We start from the raw sequence: 24,710 nt of genomic DNA, 5'->3' as shown, positions 1-24,710 counted from the left end.
CAGCCACAGCGACTTGCCAGTACACACTAGTGAGGTCAAGGGTGGAAAAGTAATTTGCAGACTTTAAGGCAGCTAGGGACTCCTCTATGCGTGGCAAAGGGTATGCATCTTTATGTGTAATGCGATTTACTTGACGGTAATCTACACACATTCTCATGCTCCCGTCCTTTTTCCTAACCAGCACTAGGGGAGCCGCCCAGGGACTACAACTATCCCTTATCACTCCCGCCTTCCTCATGTCATGCAGCATTTCTTTTGCCTTCTGGTAGTGAGCTGGGGGTATAGGCCTATAGCGTTCTTTGATTTGGGAATGGCTGCCTGTGGGGATATGATGTTGAACCCCCTTAATCCTCCCGAAGTCTAGTGGATGTTTACTGAACACCTGCGAGTATTCTTGTACCACCCGGTGTACACCCTGTTTTTGATGGGCAGGAGTGGTGTCTGTCCCAACATGGAGCTGTTGACACCAATCCTCCACCTGGGTTGCAGGGTCATTATCCTCTACTTCGTCTGGTGAGGTTAAGGACTCCGCCTCATGGATGCAGTTATTATTGACAGCATGTAATTTGGCAACAGTGGCATAACGTGGCAGTTTGACCTCATCTTCCCCTAAGTTGAGAAGACGGACGGGCACCCTCCCATTACGTACATCTACCACTCCCCTGGCGGTTAAGAGCGTGGGTCTATGCTCGGAGCAAAGGGGTTCTACTACCGCCTGGTAGCTCTGTCCTCTAAGACCTATGGCAGCTCTACACCAGATGAGCATTTCACTCATTGGGGGGATGACAATGGGTATGGGGTCTGTTACCCTCACGTTACCGATTTCACCGTCTGTTAGCCTTACTTGCTGTTGATACATCAGGACTCGGATCTCCTTCTTTAGCGCCCTCCTCTGTCCTGGTTTGGCAGTGTCAGCTATCTGTTGGAGTAAGAACACAACCTCTCCCAAACAGTTACCAACAATGTTAGTGCCAAGTACCATATATGGGTTGCTGTCATCAGGGTTAGTCTCCACTACAATTAGTCCCTGGTCCTTCAGCTCCACTCTCCCCACCTTTACAGTCACATTCTTAACCCCGAGTAGGTTAAGGGGGAGTCCATTTGAAGCATATACAGACAAATTTGGAGCTGGCGGACGTAGATCGTCCATGGACCAGAACCTCTTGTAGAGGACTTCAGGCATGATAGTTACCTGAGATCCTGTGTCCAGCAGGGCATGCGTCGGGATCCCGTCCAGTACAATGGACAGGAAAGGTCTTCCTCCGACGAACCTGTTGTACCAGTCTGATGGGCCTGGTGAGTCTACTCCTGGGTGTCGGCCCTCGGACCCAGGGTTTTCTCGTTTAAAGGACACTCCTGGGCGAGGTGTCCGGTCTTACGGCATCGGTAGCAGGTTGGTTCCCTCGGTGGGCGGCGCTGGTCACTGGTCCTTGGCAAGGGTGGTGTTGGCCTCCTCCTCCTCCGCATCCAGGGGACATTCTCAGGGCTATCGGCTAGCAGGATCTTCCCTCCTTCCTCGGGCTCCGTCCGCAGCTGCAGAGCACTCAGCACGGTGGTCAGAGTTTTGCTCAACTGACGCACCTCAGAGCGCAAACTGTCCAGTTCTTTAGGGGACGTTGCTGGGACTTTAACTTCAGCAGCCACTGGGGAAAAGGTGGGTGTAGCAGGCACTGGAGTAGCCCCACCCAGGTAACGCTGGATGGCATTTGTTTCCAGGGGCTGCAGTCCTTTTATAGCCATGTCCTTAAGATTGTCAAAGGTGGCATCCGGATGATCCAGGGACCACTAACGCACAGTCCTGCTCTCCTCTGGAGACTTCAGTCCCCGGACAAACTGTTCCTTCAGCATTTTGTTCTCATTCTCAACGCTGGTGGACTAACCTGGTTCAGAGCCCGCAGGGTCCCTTGGAGACGCCAGGCGTAGTCCCGAACATTGTCCTCTGGTTGTTGGGAGCAGCTGTAGAACCTCATCCGGAGATCCACCTCAGTAAGGTCCTCAAATACAGTCTGTAGTTTTTGGAATATTGCGGACACTGACTCCTGGTTTGCGGCTGACCATGTTCCCACTTCCCGTTCCGCAGCACCGGTCAGTTGCCCTAATACAACGGCAGCTCTTTGTTTGCCGGTCATAGAGTACATGTCCAAAATACCACATATCTTCCGCTTGAATCCAGACAGGGTATCTGGTTTGCCGTTGTACTGTGGGAGCCACTTTGCTCCAGGAATGTACGGTAAAGTCATAGGAATAACGGGTGTTACAGGCGCTGCCGGTGGAGCGGCGGCTTCGGCCTGCTCATTATCGGGCGCGGGCTGAACTTCAGGGACGTGGACCGGTAGGTCGGCGTTCTGCTGCTCGACGGACATCTTAGCGCCCCCCTAGTTAACCGTGGCCTAGCTTCTGGCTTTTCTTCCGGTAGGCCGCAGCTCCGCAGGTGACGGTTATCTTCAGGACCTTGCGTCGCTTGCGTCCTACGTCAGAGCGTTCCGCAACACTCCGTACAGGACCTGGCGCTTCCTGATTTGATGTCGAGGCGTGGGGAGTGTCCGGGACTTCACGCTCTTTTGCAGGTACGCCCCTTTTTTTCCCGCGGTTACGCCCTTCTTCTTGCTCAACGGCCCAACAATGGCGGCAACCTTCACCACAACTTTACGTACACAGTTCAAAATAAAGGCGCACAGTACCCGGTGGCAACGGGCAAAACACGGCGTCGTTGCAGCGGGCACGCGATCCTGTTCGTGACGCCAGAAGGAGATGACTAGCCCAGGGGATGGGGATGACTCGGTTACCCGGGCCTTTAGCCTTAAGGAGGTCGCGGTGGTCGGCTCCCGGGCCCGTACTCTGGGGTATCTCTTTAAAAAGGCGTTGATAGATGTTAAGTTTTAGTAAAAGTTTGTGACGCCACATATGGTTTCTGATGATATTCACCAGCGCTGCGCAGTCCACTGAGGCCGGTGATAAGGCAGCTAGATGGTATGGCTCCCCACAGGTCGAGCTAGGCCTCAGGGCAGTATAAGAACGGGGATGCAGGACAAGGAGACTCAGCCGAGTCGGAGCTAGAACAGGGACGGACACAAAAGTCACTTCAGTACCTTTTGCTGATGGAAATTCAGGCACTCCCCGGAGCACTGTAGGGTGAAGGGTGTATCCTCCCCAATGAGCAGGTTTTGGGCCTCCTAGTTCTTGCTGCTGCGTAATAAGTTTCTGACCTGCCTGGAGCTAGGCCTAACTTTGTCTCTGTCCTGCGCTGGCTGACTTTGTGGTAGGGCCTTCTCTTGGAGTGCATGCTCCCGACCTACGGGGCCTATGTGTCTCCTGACTCTGGTACGTATCAGCACTTTAGCGTTCCTGGGACCTGTAGTTTTCCAGGGATTCCGGTTTATCTTACTGGGTCATGAAGATCCCGGTAAGCTTCGGACCCGGTGTCCGGTAACTGCTTCTTCGGGGTGAGCTAGTTAAGCTCCTCTGCCCCCTATGAACTAACTCTCTCTACTCTTCGCCTTCGGCCTACTCGGACCCTCAATAGGCTACTCACACTAACGGCAGCGTGCCGCTCTTCACCGATCTTATGGCGCCGGCACACCTAAAGCTCACCTCTCTGAGCTACACGGAGTCTTGATCTGGATAAGCTCCACTGCAGGATAGCAATTGCAGGAGCTAGAACAGGCTTTTGTCCTCTGATGTAACTCCTCTCAGGCTGCACTGGACTCACTGTTATGCCAGAATAGACTAACTGCTGCCTGGCTCCACCTTCCCTTTTATATCTCCCTAACGGGCTCCCTCTGGTGGTCTGAGGTGGAAGGTGGAGATGTGTGAATGGTTATGGGGGCCTCTTGTGAAGGAATCCTTCAATACACCCTTCTAGGAGTTGTGATACCAAGCACAGCTGGGCTTCACAAATAGATGAACCATAGGTGGCGCTAGACTGACACATAGTATGTAACATTTTACCAACTCCTCTTACCCATCTCCAAGTAGGGATTCATTTTACAATTCATCTCAGGCAATAGAAAGGCCAGTGCATATAGATGCTATATTGGGGATACTAAACATGCTTTTTATTGGAATTTGAAATGCAAACAAATCTTGGGGAAGAGGAGCGGTTTGGATGATGGGGAAAAAAATCTTCCAGATTCAACTGTTTAAATGCCTCTGTCATTAATTGACAGTGGCATCTCAGTGGTTAAACAGCTGCGACAAGAGCTAGTTCTGATCGCTGCTCTTACAGCAATATAGCACAGCCAGCCCCGCCATGTATTGATCATTCTTAGTTTCAAGCAGAACATAATCCTGCCTACTGTAGGTGACCAATCACTGTGGAAAGAGAGCAGACGTGGCCTGTAACCTGGGCAACAAGCAGTAAAGAAAATAAATAAGTAAATTGTAAAGTTGCTCATGTGTAGGAAAATGTTGAAAAACTGCAAAAGTGATCTGACATTTTAGTAATTTATGTGGAATAATGTCAGAAACAACACAAATGGTGGTAAACTGACGACTCATACCTCCTAACTTTTGAAGAAGAGGAAGAGAGATAGATTATGCGGTGTGCGTAGCGCGTCGTGGCAAATTTTGGCCACATCCCAATCCACGCCCATTTACCATTTCTTTCTCCCCTGGCAGGAGGAGTTGTCAGAGGGGTGATGGTAATGAGGGGCATTCAGCAGAAGATCCTCATCCCCAATCCTGGTATGCGTGGCCCCTTCATCCCCAATCCTGGTATGCGTGGCCCCTTCATCCCCAATCCTGGTATGCATGGCCCCTTCATCCCCAATCCTGGTATGCATGGCCCCTTCATCCCCAGTCCTGGTATGCATGGCCCCTTCATCCCCAATCCTGGTATGCATGGCCCCCTCATCCCCAATCCTGGTATGCATGAACCCTTCATCACCAATCCTGGTATGTATGGTCCCTTCATCCCCATTTCCAGTATGCATGGCACCCCTCATCCCAATCCTGGTATGCATGGCCTCATCATCCCAAATCCAGGTATGCATGGCCCCCTCAGACCCAATCCTCGTATGTATGGCACCCTCACACCCAATCCTCGTATGTATGGCACCCTCACACCCAATCCTCGTATGTATGGCACCCTCAGACCCAATCGTGGTATACATGGCCCCCCTTCACTGCGCACATGAAAAAAATAAACACTTCTACTCACCTTCCTTCCCTGTGCTCCAGGCTGCGTCCTGTCTGCCAGCCCTGATCTCAGCATCTGAGCAGAGCATGACATCACTGCCATGTGCCCTCAGATGCCGAGGTGAGCTGGGGATACTATTCACTCTTCTCCAGGCCGGGACCATGGGCTTGGAGAGGAGTGAATAGACAGTCTCCTTAGTAGCGTGCACTATCAGAAGCACCGCGCTCCTGCTCCGCTGTCCTCTGTGCCCTCTACTAAAGAGAATGCTTAATAATCACTCTTCTCCAGGCGTATGGGAGTGAATATTCATTCTCTCTGACAGCGGACACACAGGATCGCACAGCCGCAGCAGGAAGCCAGCGGCTGCAATTCACAGTGTGCGCTATTAAGGAGTAAGAATATTCACTCCTCTCCACTCCCGTGGGCGTGGAGAGGAGTGAATATGCATTTTCTGTAGCAGGGGGCACACGATGTAGCTGCAGCTGCCGGCTACTCCGCCGCAACTGGCCCCACCACCCTCCACAGCCGGGACGCGGGACTGAGTCCTCAAAGAGGGACAGTCCCGCGGAAACCGGGACGGTTGGGAGCTATTTTGCACAGAAGCTTCAAATAAAAGGAAAAGTTGAAAAATCTGCAGGGGGAGCTTGTTTATGTATTCGGCGCCCCCTGCAGTCAAGGCTGAGCGTCACCTGAGGTGAGATGCCCATTCTTCTTTACGCGGACAGAGCGCCCCAGCAGGCAGCCGGCTGCGCTGCACGTGATCCAGCCGCCGGGTTTTCCTCAGCCGCAGCCTCCAGATCCGCGCACTCCAGGCCGGCTGTGCCGCAGTGGTGTCAGTGCCGAGTGCTCGCTGCTCCTCACTAGTCTCCCACCTGCTGCCGAGGACACAGGTAAGAGGTTGCACACAGATCGGAGAAATATTACCGAGCTGCAACACCCCTACTTCTAAGTGGTTTCTTCTCTAATGTACCTAAAATGCGCTTTACAGGATTGTGCCACTTCAGCACATAGGTGACTATATAAATCAGTGTCCTGCGTTCTGTGCCATGTCTGTATAATAAGTTCTGAGTAGGGGAGTGAAGAATAAAAACTGTTTAATTTGTCTCAGCCATGGGACATTCATGAACTGTCTCCTACTTATGGCACATGAGGTATTTGTATATTTTTACCATTTAAAAAAAAAAAATATTACAAATTGTATTGTGTATTTGTGGTAAAATGGCTGTAACCATGGCTGTAAAGTATGTAGCAACTCTTTGTGCAAGTTATATCCCCCAAATATTATATGGTAACAGTGCATGTGCCGGTATCGCACGGAGTGTGACGTCTCACTGTTATTTGTCCTGCACCAGTTTATCGTCGTGTGCGTCACCAAGGAGAAAGCGAGACCCATGTACACCACAAACACACAGGAATCCCCCCAGGGCAAGGTGTAAGAGCGAGACAACTGCACGGAATTAGGGAGAGGAAGAGGAGGGTATTGCCCTGTACGCAGCACCCGTCATATATGTGTATAGTGTACTGCGCCGTGTGTACGTCAGTGATATTGTCCTGTACGCAGCACCCGTCATATATGTGTATAGTGTACTGCGCTGTGTGTACGTCAGTGATATTGTCCTGTACGCAGCACCCATCATATATGTGAATAGTGTACTGCGCCGTGTGTACGTCAGTGATATTGTCCTGTACGGTGCACCCATTATATATGTATATAGTGTACTGCGCCGTGTGTACGTCAGTGATATTGTCCTGTACGCAGCACCCATCATATATGTGTATAGTGTACTGCGCCATGTGTACGTCAGTGATATTGTCCTGTACGGTGCATCCGTTCTATATGTATATAGTCTACTGTGCCGTGTGTACGTCAGTGATATTGTCCTGTACGGTGCACCCGTCATACAGTCATGGCCAAAAGTATTGAGAATGACACCAAAATTATATTTTCACATGATCTGCTGGCCTCTGGTTTTTATTAGTGTTTGTCTGATGTTTATATCACATACAGAAATATAATTGCAATCATATTATGAGTACCAATAGGTTATATTGACAGTTAGAATGAGTTAATGCAGCAAGTCAATATTTGCAGTGTTGCCCCTTCTTCTTCAAGACCTCTGTAATTCTCCCTGGCATGCTCTCAATCAACTTTTGGACCAAATCCTGACTGATAGCAGTCCATTCTTGCATAATCAATGCTTGCATTTTGCCAGAATTTGTTGGTTTTTGTTTGTCCACCCGTCTCTTGATGATTGACCACAAGTTCTCAATGGGATTAAGATCTGGGGAGTTTCCAGGCCATGGACCCAAAATCTCTATGTTTTGTTCCATGAGCCATTTTGTTATCACCTTTGCTTTATGGCAAGGTGCTCCATCATGCTGGAAAAGGCATTGTTAGGCGCCAAACTGCTCTTGGACGGTTGGGAGAAGTTGCTCTTGGAGGACATTCTGGTACCATTCTTTATTTATGGCTGTGTTTTTAGGCAAGACTGTGAGTGAGTCGATTCCCTTGGCTGAGAAGCAACCCCACACATGAATGGTTTCAGGATGCTTTACAGTTGGCATGAGACAAGACTGGTGGTAGCGCTCACCTCTTCTTCTCCGAATAAGCTGTTTTCGAGATGTCCCAAACAATCGAAAAGGGGATTCATCAGAGAAAATGACTTTGCCCCAGTCCTCAGCAGTCCACTCCCTGTACCTTTTGCAGAATATCAGTCGGTCCCTGATGTTTTTTCTGGAGAGAAGTGGCTTCTTTGCTGCCCTCCTTGAATCCAGCCCTTGCTCAAAGAGTCTCCGCCTCACAGTGCGTGCAGAAGCACTCACACCAGCCTGCTGCCATTCCTGAGCAAGCTCGGCACTGCTGGTAGTCCGATCCCGCAGCTGAAACAGTTTTAAGATACGGTCCTGGCGCTTGCTGGTCTTTCTTGGGTGCCCTGGAGCCTTTTTGACAACAATGGAAGCTCTCTCCTTGAAGTTCTTGATGATGCGATAGATTGTTGACTGAGGTGCAATCTTTGTAGCTGCAATACTCTTCCCTGTTAGGCCATTTTTGTGCAGTGCAATGATGGCTGCACGTGTTTCTTTAGAGATAACCATGGTTAACTGAAGAGAAACAATGATACCAAGAACCAGCCTCCTTTTAAAGTGTCCAGTGATGTCATTCTTACTTAATCATGACTGATTGATCGCCAGCCCTGTCCTCATCAACACCCACACCTGTGTTAATGGATCAATCACTAAAACTATGTTAGCTGCTCCTTTTAAGGCAGGATTGCAATGATGTTGAAATGTGTTTTGGGGGTTAAAGTTCATTCTCTGGGCAAATATCGACTTTGCAAGTACAGTAATTGCTGTTAAGCTGATCACTCTTTGACATTCAGGAGTATATGCAAATTGCCATTACAAAAAATGAAGCAGTAAACTTTGGAAAAATTACTATTTGTCTCATTCTCAGTACTTTTGGCCATGACTGTATATGTGTATAGTGTACTGCGCCATGTGTACGTCAGTGATATTGTCCTGTACGGTGCATCCGTTGTATATGTATATAGTCTACTGCGCCATGTGTACGTCAGTGATATTGCCCTGTACGGTGCATCCGTTGTATATGTATATAGTCTACTGCGCCATGTGTACGTCAGTGATATTGTCCTGTACGGTGCATCCGTTCTATATGTATATAGTCTACTGCGCCATGTGTACGTCAGTGATATTGTCCTGTACGGTGCATCCGTTGTATATGTATATAGTCTACTGCGCCATGTGTACGTCAGTGATATTGCCCTGTACGGTGCACCCATCATATCTGTGTATAGTGTACTGCGCCGTGTGTACCTCAGTGATATTGTCCTGAACGGTGCACCCGTCATATCTGTGTATAATGTACTGCGCCGTGTGTACGTCAGTGATATTGTCCTGTACGGTGCACCCGTTATATACAGTGGTGGCCAAAAGTATTGGCACCCCTGCAATTCTGTCAGATAATACTCAGTTTCTTCCTGAAAATGATTGCAATCACAAATTCTTTGGTATTATTCTCTTCATTTAATTTGCTTGCAAGGAAAAAACACAAAAGAGAATGAAGCAAAAATCAAATCATTGATCATTTCACACAAAACTCCAAAAAAGGGCCAGACAAAAGTATTGGCACCCTCAGCCTAATACTTGGTTGCACAACCTTTAGCCAAAATAACTGCGAACAACCGCTTCCGCTAACCATCAATGAGTTTCTTACAATGCTCTGGTGGAATTGTAGACCATTCTTCTTTGGCAAACTGCTCCAGGTCCCTGATATTTGAAGGGTGCCTTCTCCAAAATGCCATTTTGAGATCTCTCCACAGGTGTTCTATGGGATTCAGGTCTGGACTCATTGCTGGCCACCTTAGAAGTCTCCAGTGCTTTCTCTCAAACCATTTTATAGTGATTTTGGAAGTGTGTTTTGGGTCATTGTCCTGCTGGAAGACCCATGACTTCTGAGTGAGACCCAGCTTTCTCACACTGGGCCCTACATTATGCTGCAAAATTTGTTGGTAGTCTTCAGACTTCATAATGCCATGCGCACGGTCAAGCAGTCCAGTGCCAGAGGCAGCAAAGCAACCCCAAAACATCAGGGTACCTCTGCCATGTTTGACTAGGGACCGTGTTCTTTTCTTTGAATGCCTCTTTTTTTTTCCTGTACACTCTATGTTGATGCTTTTTCCCAAAAAGCTCTACTTTTGTCTCATCTGACCAGAGAACATTCTTCCAAAACGTTTTAGGCTTTCTCAGGTAAGTTTTGGCAAACTCCAGCCTGGCTTTTTTAGGTCTCGGGGTAAGAAGTGGGGTCTTCCTGGGTATACTACCATACAGTCCCTTTTTCATTCAGACGCCGACGGATAGTACGGGTTGACACTGTTGTACCCTCGGACTGCAGGGAGCTTGAACTTGTTTGGATGTTAGTCGAGGTTCTTTATCCACCATCCGCACAATCTTGCGTTGAAATCTCTCGTCAATTTTTCTTTTCCGTCCACATCTAGGGAGGTTAGCCACAGTGCCATGGGCTTTAAACTTCTTGATGACACTGCGCACGGAAGACACAGGAACATTCAGGTCTTTGGAGATGGACTTGTAGCCTTGAGATTGCTCATGCTTCCTCACAATTTGGTTTCTAAAGTCCTCAGACAGTTCTTTGGTCTTCTTTCTTTTCTCAATGCTCAATGTGGTACACACAAGGACACAGAACAGAGGTTGAGTCAACTTTAATCCATGTTAACTGGCTGCAAGTGTGATTTAGTTATTGCCAACACCTGTTAGGTGCCACAGGTAAGTTACAGGTGCTGTTAATTACACGAATTAGAGAAGCATCACATGATTTTTCAAACAGTGCCAATACTTCTGTCCACCCCCTTTTTTGGGTTTGGTGTGGAATTATATCCAATTTGGCTTTAGGACAATTCTTTTTGTCTTTTTTCATTGAAGACAAATTAAATGAAGATAATAATACCAAAGAATTTGTGATTGCAATCATTTTCAGGAAGAAACTGAGTATTATCTAACAGAATTGCAGGGGTGCCAATACTTTTGGCCACCACTGTATGCATATAGTGTACTGCGCCGTGTGTACATTGGTGATATGACGGGTGCACCGTACAGGACAATATCTGTGTATAATGTACTGCACCTTGTGTACGTCAGTGATATTGTCCTGTACGGTGCACCCGTCGTATAGTGTACTGCGCCGTGTGTACGTCAGTGATATTATCCTGTACGGTGCACCCGTCATATGTGTATAGTGTACTGCGCCATGTGTATGTCAGTGATATTGTCCTGTACGCAGCACTCGTCATATCTGTGTATAGTGTACTGCGCCGTGTGTACGTCAGTGATATTGTCCTGTATGGTGCACCTAATATATATATATCTTTATTCCTTCATGAGTTTTTTACAAGTTTATGACCACTTATAAAATGCGTTCAAAGTGCTGCCCATTGTGTTGGATTATCAATGCAACCCTCTTCTCCCACTCTTGACACACTGATAGCAACACCGCAGAAGAAATGCCAGCACAGGCTTCCAGTATCCGTTGTTTCAGATGCTGCACATCTCGTATCTTCACAGCATAGACAATTGCCTTCTGATGACCCCAAAGATAAAAGCCTAAGGGGGTCAGATCAGGAGACCTTGGTGGCCATTCAACTGGCCCACGACGACTAATCCACTTTCCAGGAAACTGTTCATGTAGGAATGCTCGGACCTGACACCCATAATGTGGTGGTGCACCATCTTGTTGGAAAAACTCAGGGAACGTGCCATCTTCAGTGCATAATGAGGGCAACACATCATCATGTAGCAATTTCAGATATCCAGTGGCATTGAGGTTTCAATTGATGAAGAATGGCCCCACTATCTTTGTACCCCATATACCACACCATACCATCAAGATACGAGATGTGCAGCTTCTGAAACAACGGATACTGGAAGACTGTGCTAGCATTTCTTCTGCGGTGTTGCTATCAGTGTGTCAAGAGTGGGAGAAGAGGGTTGCATTGACAATCCAACACAATGGGCAGCACTTTGAACGCATTTTACAAGTGGTCATAAACTTGTACAAATCTCATGAAAGAATAAAGTTACGTTAAAACCAAGCACAACATTGTTTTTCTTATGAAATTCTCAATAAGTTTGATGTGTCACATGACCCTCTTCCCATTGAAAAAAATAAAGTTGGATCCAAAATGGCCGACTTCAAAATGGCCACTATGGTCACCACCCGTCTGGAAAAGTTTTCCCTCTCCCATATACTAATGTGCCACAAACAGGAAGTTGATATCACCAACCATTCCCATTTAATTTAGGTGTATCCATATAAATGGCCCACCCTGTATATATACAGTTATGGCTGAAAGTGTTGGCACCCTTGAAATTGTTCCAGAAAATTTCTCCAAGAAAATTATTGCAATTACACATGTTTTGTTATACACATGTTCCAAAACACACAAAGGAAATAACGCAAAAAAAAGAGGAAAAAAAGGCAAATTGGACATAATTTCACACAAAACCCCAAAAATGGGCCGGCCAAAATTTTTGGCACCGTCACCTTAGTATTTGGTTGCACGCCTTCTGGAATAAATACCTGCAATCAGTCGCTTCCTATAACCATCAGCTTTTTACACCTCTCAACTGGAATTTTGGACCACTCTTACAAACTGCTCCAGGTCTCTCATATTTGAAGGCGCCTTCTCCCAACTACAATTTTAAGATCTCTCCACAGGTGTTCAATGGGATTTAGATCCAGACTCATTGCTGCCACTTTAGAACTCTCCAGCGCTTTGTTTCCATCCATTTCTGGGTGCTTCTTGTAGTATGTTTGGGGTCATTGTCCTGCTGGAAGATCCATGACCTAGGACGATAACCCAGCATTCTGACACTGGGCTACCCAATGCATTGCTACCCAAAATCCTTTTGGTAATCTTCAGATTTCATGATGCCTTTCACATAGTCAAAGCACCCAGTGCCAGAGGCAGGAAAACAACCGAAAAATATGTGAACCTCCTCCATATTTAACTGTACGTACTGTGTTCTTTTCTTTGTAGGCCTCGTTCCATTTCGGTAAACAGTAGAATGATGTGCTTTACCAAAAAGCTCTATCTTGGTCTCATCTGTCCACAAGACGCTGTGCCAGAAGGATTTTGGCTTACTCGCGTACATTTTGGCAAACTGCAGTCTAGCTTTTTTATGTCTCTGTGTGGGTCTCCTGCCACAGTGTTTCATTTCATTCAAATGTTGACGGATAATTTGTGTTGATACTGATGCACCCTGAGCCGGCAGGACAGCCTGAGTTTCTTTGGAACTTGATTGGGGCTGCTTATCCACCATCTGGACTATCCTGTGTAAGATCTCTGGAGATGGACTTGTAACCTTCAGATTGTTGATGTTTTTCAACAAGTTTGGGTCTCAAGTCCTCAGACAATTCTCTTCTCCTCTTTCTGTTCTCCATGCTTACTGTGGCACACACAGATACACAATGCAAAGATTGAGTCAACCTCTCCCCGTTTTATCTGTTTCAGGTGTGATTTTCATATTGCTCACACCTGTTACTTGCCACAAGTGAGTTTGAATGAGCATCACATGCTTGAAACTAAGTTGTTTACCAAAAATGTTGTCTGGCCCATTTTTGTGGTTTTGTGTGAAATTATGTCCAATTTGCCTTTTTTTTTTTTTTTTTTTTATATGCTGTTCCAATGCACACAAAGGAAATAAACATGCGTATAACAAAACGTGTAATGGCAATAATTTTCTGGATGAATTACTTCATTTTCTGAAACAATTTCAAGGGTGCCATCACTTTCGGCCATGACTGTATAGTGTACTGTGCCGTGTGTACATCATAATATATTCCTGTACAGTGTACCTGTCGTATATGAATATACTGTACTATTCCCATCCCTTCTGCTGGTCATGTAACCTGAACTACCAGCATTATAGGCAGCAGTGATGCTAACAGTCCACAGACATGCTGCAATTTGAGACCTTAGGCTGAGATCAAAGTGCATAGTAAAAGTCTGTCCCATTCTCATCCAGGAGAGTAGGACGATTTTTTCTCACTTGTCGTCCGTATGCTCTGTGTGCAATCCGTTTTTTACTCAGCAGTTATTTAATATTTTACAGGATCAGTTACAGTTTCCAATGTTACAGAATTGCAATCTATCCGTAAAAATCGGATGCCACTGACGAGCCACATGGCATCCGATTTTTGTTTTTTTCTCAATCAGGCGAATACAGAGTGAAATCGCAGCAATGCTGTAGTTTTTTCACAGACAGATTTTGTCAGTGAAAAAAAACGGCCATCTGCACTGCCCCATTGAATACCATGAGTCAGTGTGCAATCGAATAAAAAATTGGATAACACTTGTCCGAGTTATACGCCCATGTGAGTGAGCCCTTAAAGAGAATCTGTCACCAGGTTTTTGCTGCTCCATCTGAGAGCTGATGATGTTGGGGCACAGACCTTGATTCCAGTGATGTGTCACTTACTCTGCTACTTGCTGTCATTTTGATAAAATCACTGTTTTTATCCGCTGCAGATCTAGCAGTTCTCTGAATGCTGAGCTCTGTATAACCCCACCCATACAGAAACAGCCAGAAGATAGGACTGGTCACTTCTTTTAACTGTCCTGTGGCTGTCTTCTGAAGTGGTGAAAAGAAATTCAACAATATTTAAAGAGGTTTCCATTGCTCAGACAACCCCTACCCAATTGCTGTATTCACCCCATGTGAAATAAAAACAGCCTATACTCCCCTCTGGTGCTGACACCATTCCAGAAATATCGGCATCTGGTCTACCGGGGTTCATGTGGGCCCTGCAGACAATCAGTGGCTGCCTCACTCTAACTTACTTTGGATGAAACTGACATCCAGAAAAAGTAACAGCTGCTGCTGATCTCTCTCTCTCCCACCAAATGTCAGTTACATCCCAAGCAAGTGAGTGTGAAGCTGCCACTGATTGTCTGCAGGGCTCACTTGATATAACAATGTCACGCAAGCCCCAAGAGGCCTGGCGACACTAGAACGGCACCAGAAGTGGGTATAGGTGTTATTGTTTTATACTGGGGGAATATAGCAATTGAGTGATTTAACATATGCAGAGTTGGTCATTTATACATTGTGTTACATTATGTTTGTTCTTTTTGGCGGTTATTTTTTATCGCTTTTTTTTTCAGACGGATTTCAGGTAGCATCCACCTAAAAAAGACGCCATGTGCCCCTTAGACCTCCTTCACCCGTCCATTTTTCACTTGTGTGTTCTATCTGTATTTTTGACAGATGGAACACGTACCCATGTCTATGAGGTTGTTCACATGTTCATGTTTTTTTTTGAGGACTAAGTGTCAATAAAAAAACACCAAAACTGAGACATGGCCGTTTTCAATCTGATTCACGGATTAAATATATACAGTACCGACCAAAAGTTTGGACACACCTTCTCATTTAAAGATTTTTCTGTATTTTCATGACTATGAAAATTGTACATTCACACTGAAGGCATCAAAACTATGAATTAACACATGTGGAATTATATACTTAACAAAAAAGTGTGAAACAACTGAAAATATGTCTTATATTCTAGGTTCTTCAAAGGAGCCACCTTTTGCTTTGATGACTGCTTTGCACACTCTTGGCATTCTCTTGATGAGCTTCAAGAGGTAGTCACCGGAAATGGTCTTCCAACAATCTTGAAGGAGTTCCCAGAGATGCTTAGCACTTGTTGGCCCTTTTGCCTTCACTCTGCGGTCCAGCTCACCCCAAACCATCTGGATTGGGTTCAGGTCTGGTGACTGTGGAGGCCAGGTCATCTGGCGTAGCACCCCATCACTCTCCTTGTTGGTCAAATAGCCCTTACACAGCCTGGAGGTGTGTTTGGGGTCATTGTCCTGTGGAAAAATAAATGATGGTCCAACTAAACGCAAAACCGGATGGAATAGCATGCCGCTGCAAGATGCTGTGGTAGCCATGCTGGTTCAGTATGCCTTCAATTTTGAATAAATCCCCAACAGTGTCACCAGCAAAGCACCCCCACACCATCACACCTCCTCCTCCATGCTTCATGGTGGGAACCAGGCATGTAGAGTCCATCCGTTCACCTTTTCTGCGTCGCACAAAGACACGGTGGTTGGAACCAAAGATCTCAAATTTGGACTCATCAGACCAAAGCACAGATTTCCACTGGTCTAATGTCCATTCCTTGTGTTCTTTAACCCAAACAAGTGTCTTCTGCTTGTTGCCTGTCCTTAGCAGTGGTTTCCTGGCCGCTATTTTACCATGAAGGCCTGCTGCACAAAGTCTCCTCTTAACAGTTGTTGTAGAAATGTGTCTGCTGCTAGAACTCTGTGTGGCATTGACCTGGTCTCTAATCTGAGCTGCTGTTAACCTGCGATTTCTGAGACTGGTGACTCGGATAAACTTATCCTCAGAAGCAGAGGTGACTCTTGGTCTTCCTTTCCTGGTGCGGTCCTCATGTGAGCCAGTTTCTTTGTAGCGCTTGATGGTTTTTGCAACTGCACTTGGGGACACTTTCAAAGTTTTCCCAATTTTTCGGACTGACTGACCTTCATTTCTTAAAGTAATGATGGCCACTTGTTTTTCTTTACTTAGCTGCTTTTTTCTTGCCATAATACAAATTCTAACAGTCTATTCAGTAGGACTATCAGCTGTGTATCCACCTGACTTCTTCACAACACAACTGATGGTCCCAACCCCATTTATAAGGCAAGAAATCCCACTTATTAAACCTGACAAGGCACACCTGTGAAGTGAAGACCATTTCCGGTGACTACCTCTTGAAGCTCATCAAGAGAATGCAAGAGTGTGCAAAGCAGTCATCAAAGCAAAAGGTGGCTACTTTGAAGAACCTAGAATATAAGACATATTTTCAGTTGTTTCACACTTTTTTGTTAAGTATATAATTCACATGTGTTAATTTATAGTGTTGATGCCTTCAGTGTGAATGTACAATTTTCAAAGTCATGAAAATACAGAAAAATCTTTAAATGAGAAGGTGTGTCCAAACTTTTGGTCTGTACTGTATGTATGTGAAAATCATGGATGTGAGTGTGAGATCCTTGAGGCTTGGAGCAGATCCTATTCTGATCTGTTTGCATATCAGAATCGGCTGTGCAAGTTAATGGTAATCTGTAAAACACAGATGGAAACTGTGAGGGTTTCTGATTTGCCTCCGTGTCTCATAGATCCACGTGATAAATTTGAATGAAGATGTGACTTTCCAGAGGTCTTTTTATTGACTGTAGTAACACGCCTCTTCAGTGAGAAATAAGGGGAAAAAAACGGAAGCAGCTGGATTGATACCTGAAAACAAATGTATTTCTCTGGGATGGTAACAGCCAGACGGATTTGTGAATGCAGCATAAATACTCATTCCGATGTCTGGAATTTTTCTTGTTAGTAAAAACATGTATCGTTGTTCATCAGCGTCTTGGAGCCAAGTTTTATCAGTGTTGGTCAGTGTGACAGTTTTTACCAGCAGTGTTTGCTGAAAAATAAACAACAAACTGCAAAGCTTCTCCTATTCATAGCAATATTAATCACAGAAAGCACATGGATTTTCTCGGATTCATAGACTTCTATGGGGAATTTTGATCTGTGACTAATCAAAAAGGACATGTCTGTGATTTTTTTTTTTTGCAATTCACTTTATCTGCATAATGGGTTTGTGTTCAATCAGTGAAAAACATGGATAGAACATGTACGTGACTCACAGACGTGTGGATGACGCCTAATGCCACGGCCCCACTATCAGTATTTGGTCAGTATTTTTTCTCAGGAGTGGGAGCCAAAACCAGATGAGGAACAATCAGAGAAAAGGTATAATAGAAACAAGTCACCAATTCTGCATTTATCACCCACTCCTGGGTTTGGCTCCCACTCCTGAGAAAAAATACTGACAGAATACTGACAAAATACTGATAGTGGGGCCGTGGCCTAAGATTGAGGGCCAAATTGATGCAAATGTTTCACTTTTAATGCACTGTTCCTCTTATTTTCACATCCTCGGGTGCCCCGTTTTAAGGTATGATCAACTTTAGGTAAATGTCAGGGCCCCAATTCATCATAACCTTTGTACATTTTTCTGCAGTAAAAGTGGTTCTAATAGCCACTGTTATGTTTGCGCCTTATTTTTTATTCAAAGGGAACCTGTCAGATAACGCTATTAATCTGCAGATATGGGTTTAATTTGCAGGTTAATAGCATTAAGAATGTGCCCAGCCGCTGTGCTGAAAGCGCTGCATCCGGGAGAAAATTAATTGTATTCCTCCCACGAGCCGCCGGCTTTCAGTCATATAGACGCGGCTGGAGCAATTACAGTCACCACTCACAGTACAGGGAAGTAAGCCACCCTGACACTGACTGACAGCCGACTCTGCACTGCTGTGTGAGCTGTCAGTCAGTGCTTGGGCGTGCTTACAGCCGCCGCTCTCAGGTGTCAGCAGTGACCATAGCTGCGCCTGCATGACTGAAAGCCAGCAGCCCCCTGGAGGAATAGCGTTCATTGCTCCTACGGGTAGCACTTGCGCACTTTCTGCCCTGCAGATTAACCCTATATCTTCAGGTTAACATCCGACCTGACAAGTTCTCTTTATTTTGATGTATTGGGAAGCGGTGCCAACCGTCCAGAAATTCCAGGACAGTCCGTAAAAATAGGGCACTTTTTTGTCCTGTCAATGCAAGCATTTAAGGCGTCCATAATTTTTTGGAAGCTGAAGAAACTTACACAAATTATTTTGACTGTAATAATCATCATTTTACAGTGAGTAAAATTATGGGCTGTAGACAGGTGTCACTTAAAATCATTATAATTTTTTATGGTTTTCCAATGTGTCCATAAAAAATATTGTCTGTCTGTGATTTTTTTGATAAGCTGTCCAGAAAAAAGTAAAAATTCAAGTTGGCAACCCTGGATAGCGGACCGTGGCCCGTAGTGGCATTTTGTATTACTATATAGAAAATGCTGGTCGCTGGCTGTAAGTAAATGCTGAATTAGGTCAGGAAAGAGCTGCAGACTGCACATTGTGTGCCCCTCTATAAATCCTACATGAGACAGGTCAGAATGGCCCGGCCCTGCTCTTTATTCTGCACAGAGATAGTGAATTTCCTCTGGTCTTGTAAAACTGTATGGTGACAGATGAGCCCCCCTGTACACTGCTATAAATTAGTAAGGAATGTGTGAATGTTTTATGTCCTTTGTTTTCAAATAGAAAGTTAGATTTCTCCAAGTAATAAAACTTCTGTGTTCTACTTTGTGACTCTGAAAAAAGTGTTTATTTTGTATCTTATGCACAAACCTTTCACTTTAAGGACGTTTTTCATTATCTTTCATTGACATCTTTTGCATACCATAAAGATTTAGCCTCACCCAAAGCTTTCACTGCTGATTTGTCATTTAAAAGCTATTATGCCAGTGACGCGGAATAGTATGTGAACAAGGTATATGGGCTTTTGTACTCGCGCCTTAAAATATATTGTCATTTATTTGTATTGTGACCTTTATTCTCATAGGAAATGTAGATTAGTCTGCAAACAAAAGTTCCACACATGCAGGATGTGCTCACCATCTCCGGTGACATGGGCTGTGCTCCTATGTGTGTGCTCCTATATGTATATACTGTGCTCGCGCCCTCTACTGTTCATTTACTGGAACTGCACAGCACTTGCTCATACCTTTTGTGTCTTATATTTCTTATTTTGAATTATATGAGCAAAAAATGTTATTGGGAAAGATACATACATACAGTAAATGTGATCCACGCAGCACGTCCCCGCCATTGCTTGAGAATAACGAAATTTGTTGTTAGTTTTGTTATTATATATAACAGATGCAGTCATAAAAAAATGCTATAAGGCTATGTGCCCACGTTGCGGACCTGAAGCATATTTTTTACGCTTCTCCCTGGCGGGAAAATCGCATGCGGATATTACATGCGGTTTTCCCGCCAGGTAGAAGCGTTTGTGAGGCGTCTTTGCATGCATTTCCGCATGCGGGTTATCAAGCACTTCTCCAAGCATCACTTGGAAAAGTGCTTGACAACTTGTTCAGAATGGTTAAAAATAAAAAAATAAACTTTATACTCACCTTCTGATGCATTCTCTGCCCCGTCCGGAGTCTTGAGCGGCTCACGCTGTTGTGTGCAGGACCTGCGGTGACGTCATTGAGTCATGTGGTGGGTCACATGACGCAATGACGTGGCAGGTCCTTCAGACAACAGCGCGACGGAGGGAAAACATCAGAAGATAAGTATAAACTTTATTTTATTCTTTTTTTTACAGGTTCTTTGGTACCCAGGTCTGGATGAGAGTCTCCTCTCATCCAGACTTGGGTACCATCCGCACATTGATTCCGCTGCGCTTCCGCAAAATTAATGAACATGCTGCGGATTTTTGACCGCAGCATATACGCTGCGGAAAAATCCGCAGCATGGGCATTGACATTGCGGAATGCCATTGGGGACCATGGGGTGCGGATATACATGCGTTTTTCAAGCGTTTACGCTGCGGAAATTCCGCAGCATATACGCTTGAAAAATGCTACGTGGGCACACAGCCTAAGACTGCGATCAGATAGCAGTATTTTCCATCTATGTATTCAACCAACAGCACGTCAATAATAATGACCAGGGTGTGCACTTTGAGGATGTGACTGACCCATTTTATTCATACGGCTGTGTGAACACGGCCTAAAAAAATGCACTCGGTCCAAAGAAGCTATTCTTCTAGTAAATATTGGGAGAACTGCTTTTATGGAAAACTGCATCAGTTCATATAAAAATCTTGATTGAGGTGTTAAATTGTGAGGTTTCCTCCATTGAAAAAGTGACCCGACTATAGAGCATGGCATGAAAAACATAGTTAATTACCGAAGTAATTTTTTTCTTTTACTTTTCTTTATTTTTTTGCTGCCAAATGCTTTATTAACTCAGCGTAATTCATCTTACAGGTCTGTGTGTGACTAATTTGCTTGCCATTAATAACAGAAGTCTAACTTCATTCTTCTTTAGATTAATAAATGACTCGCACAAGGTCCCATATGCCCACGTGAATAATTGGCACCAGCGTGTGGGTGTGTATCAGAGATAGCGAAGGCTAAATTCACAAATATACAGTGCTCGTTTGGCACAAAAATCAGTAAAATCTCAGATGTTAATGGGCAAAAGTATCCTGAAAGGATGGCCAAGGTAAGTCAAGATCCAGCTGCCCAAAGTAAAAAAAAGATAAGAAGAATGACCCAATAGCGTGTGCTTATAATCTCAGATTGTGAATGGGGACCCAGACTAAGGACTCGCTCACACCACCGTATACATAATATTATTTTTTTTTATCGGACATTACTTGGACCAATGTTATTCAATGGGGCAGTGCTGATGACCGATTATTTTCACTAACAGAATCTGCGATTTTCATTCTGAAATCGGATGGGTGCGAGAAAAAAATTGTAGGCTGTACGGACCATCAGTATGGCATCTGATTAATACGGATACATTATAATTCTGTAACATAGGAAACTGTAAATGGTCCTGTAAATGATTAATGGCTGCTGAATAAAAAAACTGTGAAGATCTGTTTTTTATATATATATATATATATATATATATATATATATATATATATATATATATATATATATAATATTATACACTCGTGTGACCCCAGCATAAAGGACTAATTTCTCTCTGATTACCCAGGTTTCTTACCACTGTGAGGGTTATATATAATTGGTACCAGGCACTAGTAGTACTCATTCGGACAACAATTTTCTTTGTTTTGTAACTTTACGTATTTATTTTTTACCAAAATAAATACAGTGAGAGTCTTAATGACTGTGAATGACCAGCCTCAGCCGGTTAAACTGCTATTTCATGTTGAATCAATACAGAATGGTTACTTTGCATCTCACGTCTAGTTGATGTATTAGGTTTCCTTAGTGAGTTATGATTTTTGTTGTCTTGGCTACATTCAGACTACAGTGCCGGCAAAAAAAAATCTTTACGTTTGCGCGGCAAAAAAAAAACTTTGCATGTAAAATCCATGTTATGATTTCACTTCTTAAAAGTGCACATGATGGGGGAGATAAATTAAAAACTGTATAATAGCAAACCAATGGGAAACTAAGCCAGTTTTGCTATTAGACAGTTTTTAATTATCTCCCCCAATGGGTCAGAAGAAGCTTAAAATGGAAGAGAAATCCCGTGTCTTGACTCTGCTAGTGAAGGGGGATTCGGTGATTGCTGTAGCTAGAGATCTGGGCGTGTCGAAAGAGGCAATTTATCAACTGAAGCGGTTGGCAGCGTCGTTGCCTCCTGGGATGGTACCGCAGAGGAAGTCAGGCTCTGACGCACCCAAGAAGACTTCACCAAGGACTGATAAGCTCTTGAAGCCTGAAGTGATGTCAAATCCTACTATAACTGCCATTGAACTCAAAAACAAGTACCCTAAGCTCCTCCCGAACTAGGACAATTCATAACCGCCTGCAGAAGGACCTGGGTCTCCCAAATCACCATGCCGCAAAGAAGCCCCTGCTCAAAGCAGCAATGAAGAAGAAAATGCTTTCCTTTTGTAAGAAATATCAAGATTGGACATCTGAAAAGTAGAGGAAAGTGGTGTTTAGTGATGAGAGAACTTTCAGGTTGAACGCGTCGTCCGAATACCACGTCACAGTATGACCCGAACTATACGGTCTAGACTGTAAGGCTATGTGCCCACGATGCAGAAATGAAGCAGAAAATTTCTGCAGCATTTCTGCATCTCCATGGCAGAAAAAAACGCATGCAGATTGTGCATGCGTTTTTCCTGCAGAATACATGCGGATCCACATGCGGATTCACATGCGTTTCCGCATGCAGATTGACAAGCGCTTTCCAGGCGATAGCATCACTTGGAAAGTGCTTGACAACTAGGTCACACTGTATAAATCCATGCAAACGGCATGGACTTGTACAGTGTGAACCGTAAAAATTAAAACAAAGCTATACTCACCCCCGAGGCCCTGGTGTGTGGAGCAGCGCTCGTTCCTGTCTGGTTCCCGGCTGCCGGCATATCGCGAGACAGAGCGGTGAAGGGCCTGCGGTCACATGACTGTGACGTCACCGCAGGTCCTCAAGCGATGCCAGCATTCAGAGAAAAGACGCCGGACAGGTGAATATAACTTTATTTGTTATTTTATTCTTTTTTTACAGGTACAATGGTACCCAGGTCTGGAGGAGAGTCTCCTCTCCTCCAGAACTGGGTACCATCCTCACATAGAAACGCATAGAAGTCGCTTGTAGAAATGTACAGTCGCGGTTTCTATGCGTTTCAATGCAAGTCAATGGCGGGAGTTCCGCTGCGCTACCGCAAAATTAAATGACATGCTGCGGATTTTTGCACGCAGCATAAACGCTGCGGAAACACACACACACACACACACACACACACACACACACACACACACTCTCTATGCTACATATACAAGCTGTTACACACATTCTATGCTACATACACACACATACATTCTATGTTACATGAACATACACATTGGGGCATATTTATCAAGCTAAATGCATCAGAATGCACCAAAAAACTGCATTTCATGATTTGCACCATATTTATTAAAAAAAGGAACAAATCACATATAAATGAATTATAAATTATTGCACTTCCTAAACATACTCCATGCTACACCCAGAGTGTAGTAACTCCATTGTAGTCTCATCTTGGAGGACATACCAAACCTCCTCTTTCACCTCCTCTCAGTTCCCCCAGACATGACCTCACCAGAGTTCCCTTTACCCTTTTAACCTTGGAAACTAGACTGACATTATCAGAGAAGTTTTCGGTTTTATAAAGGCAAATCATTTTGTTGTGTAGTGTTTTGGGTGTACTTTTAAAGGGCCATCGCTTGTTTTCATAACACTGCATTCACTGGGTGTGGCATTTTTTCTTTTTTTTTCTTCATTTCCATAAGCTTCTCTTTAGGACTTAAAAAGAAAACACCAGGAAAAATGTCGATTTAATATAAACTTTATTAAAAAAAAAAACACTTTAAAAATGTTACATTTCCAAACTCGAGAGAAAAAAGGAGATGGGGAGGAATCTTTAATGTTAGATTTTACTTAAAATAAAAAGTGTGTCTCTTGGTGTTGCCAAATTTTGTAATGACTACAAAATGTAAACACAAACTCCTTTCAGAGCTTACAAATAGCTAAGGTGCTAATATCCTGCGAGCGATTAGTCATGGGAATGCACCAATTATTCTTCATAGCCCAGAGTGACACCCTGCAGAGAACTTGTTTTGGTCCATTATGTGGGTAAAGGTGACACTGTGTTTACTTAGCCTAACCGGTGTAACGCTTCCCATACTGGAATTTCAGGAAAAATGATGTTTATTTGCTGTGCTCAGGATGGTAGCGTGTAATGTAAAACACACATGATAATGATTAAACATTCTCAGTGATACGGTGTTTATTGATGGCTGTAAATGAAATTTAAAAGCATTTACATTATTGTGGAAAAAGTACACAGCTATTGTGATAGGACTTGCTGCTGTAAATATGATTTCTAATTCCATTTCTATGTAAAAGTGTCCTAAGCGGGAGGCTTCTGTTATAAATTTGGCTATATATTATTCTCCGTATACATGACTTTCTACATACATACAGTATATGGTGTAAAGGGATTGTCCATGTAATAGATGCAGTCTGAAGCAGAAAATAATAATAATAAAAAAAAGTACATGCTTACCTTGTGGACTAGTGTTGTGACCTTCCAACTGCGTCTCCTGGTGGATATTATGTCACCTGCAACCTTTCAGTATTCAGTACTCATCATGCTGTTCACATTTTGACATTATGAGACCAAGACGACACCTAACAATTGATCAACAGTTCCTTGCCATTGTGAGGCTTCAATCTGGATGTTCTCAGACGGAAGTGGCCAATGATCTTAGTGTCACAGAGAGTCATCAGCAGGTTGCCGCAGAGATACAGAGAGGCTGGAAGAGTCACAAAGGCTGAGAAGTGGGCGTCCTTTGGCCACATCCTACACTGATAAC

At 44.4% G+C, this 24,710-nt stretch overlaps 1 protein-coding gene across 1 annotated transcript in view; it reads left to right on the top strand.

The window, feature by feature from the left end:
- The first annotated feature begins 5,873 nt into the window (after window positions 1-5,873).
- Window positions 5,874-24,710, top strand: part of LOC141154734 (synaptotagmin-like protein 2) — a 94,138-nt gene continuing 75,301 nt past the window's right edge. Inside the window, exon 1 of the mRNA XM_073641107.1 lies at window positions 5,874-6,027. The gene's annotated coding sequence lies outside the window, so the exon portion shown is untranslated. The remainder of the gene's footprint in view (window positions 6,028-24,710) is intronic.

This window comes from Phyllobates terribilis, unplaced genomic scaffold (assembly GCF_046119375.1).
Source record: "Phyllobates terribilis strain yellow unplaced genomic scaffold, ASM4611937v1 Scaffold_7__3_contigs__length_470593459, whole genome shotgun sequence".
Lineage (NCBI taxonomy): Eukaryota > Metazoa > Chordata > Amphibia > Anura > Dendrobatidae > Phyllobates > Phyllobates terribilis.
This window is presented reverse-complemented; position numbering and strand designations above follow the sequence as displayed.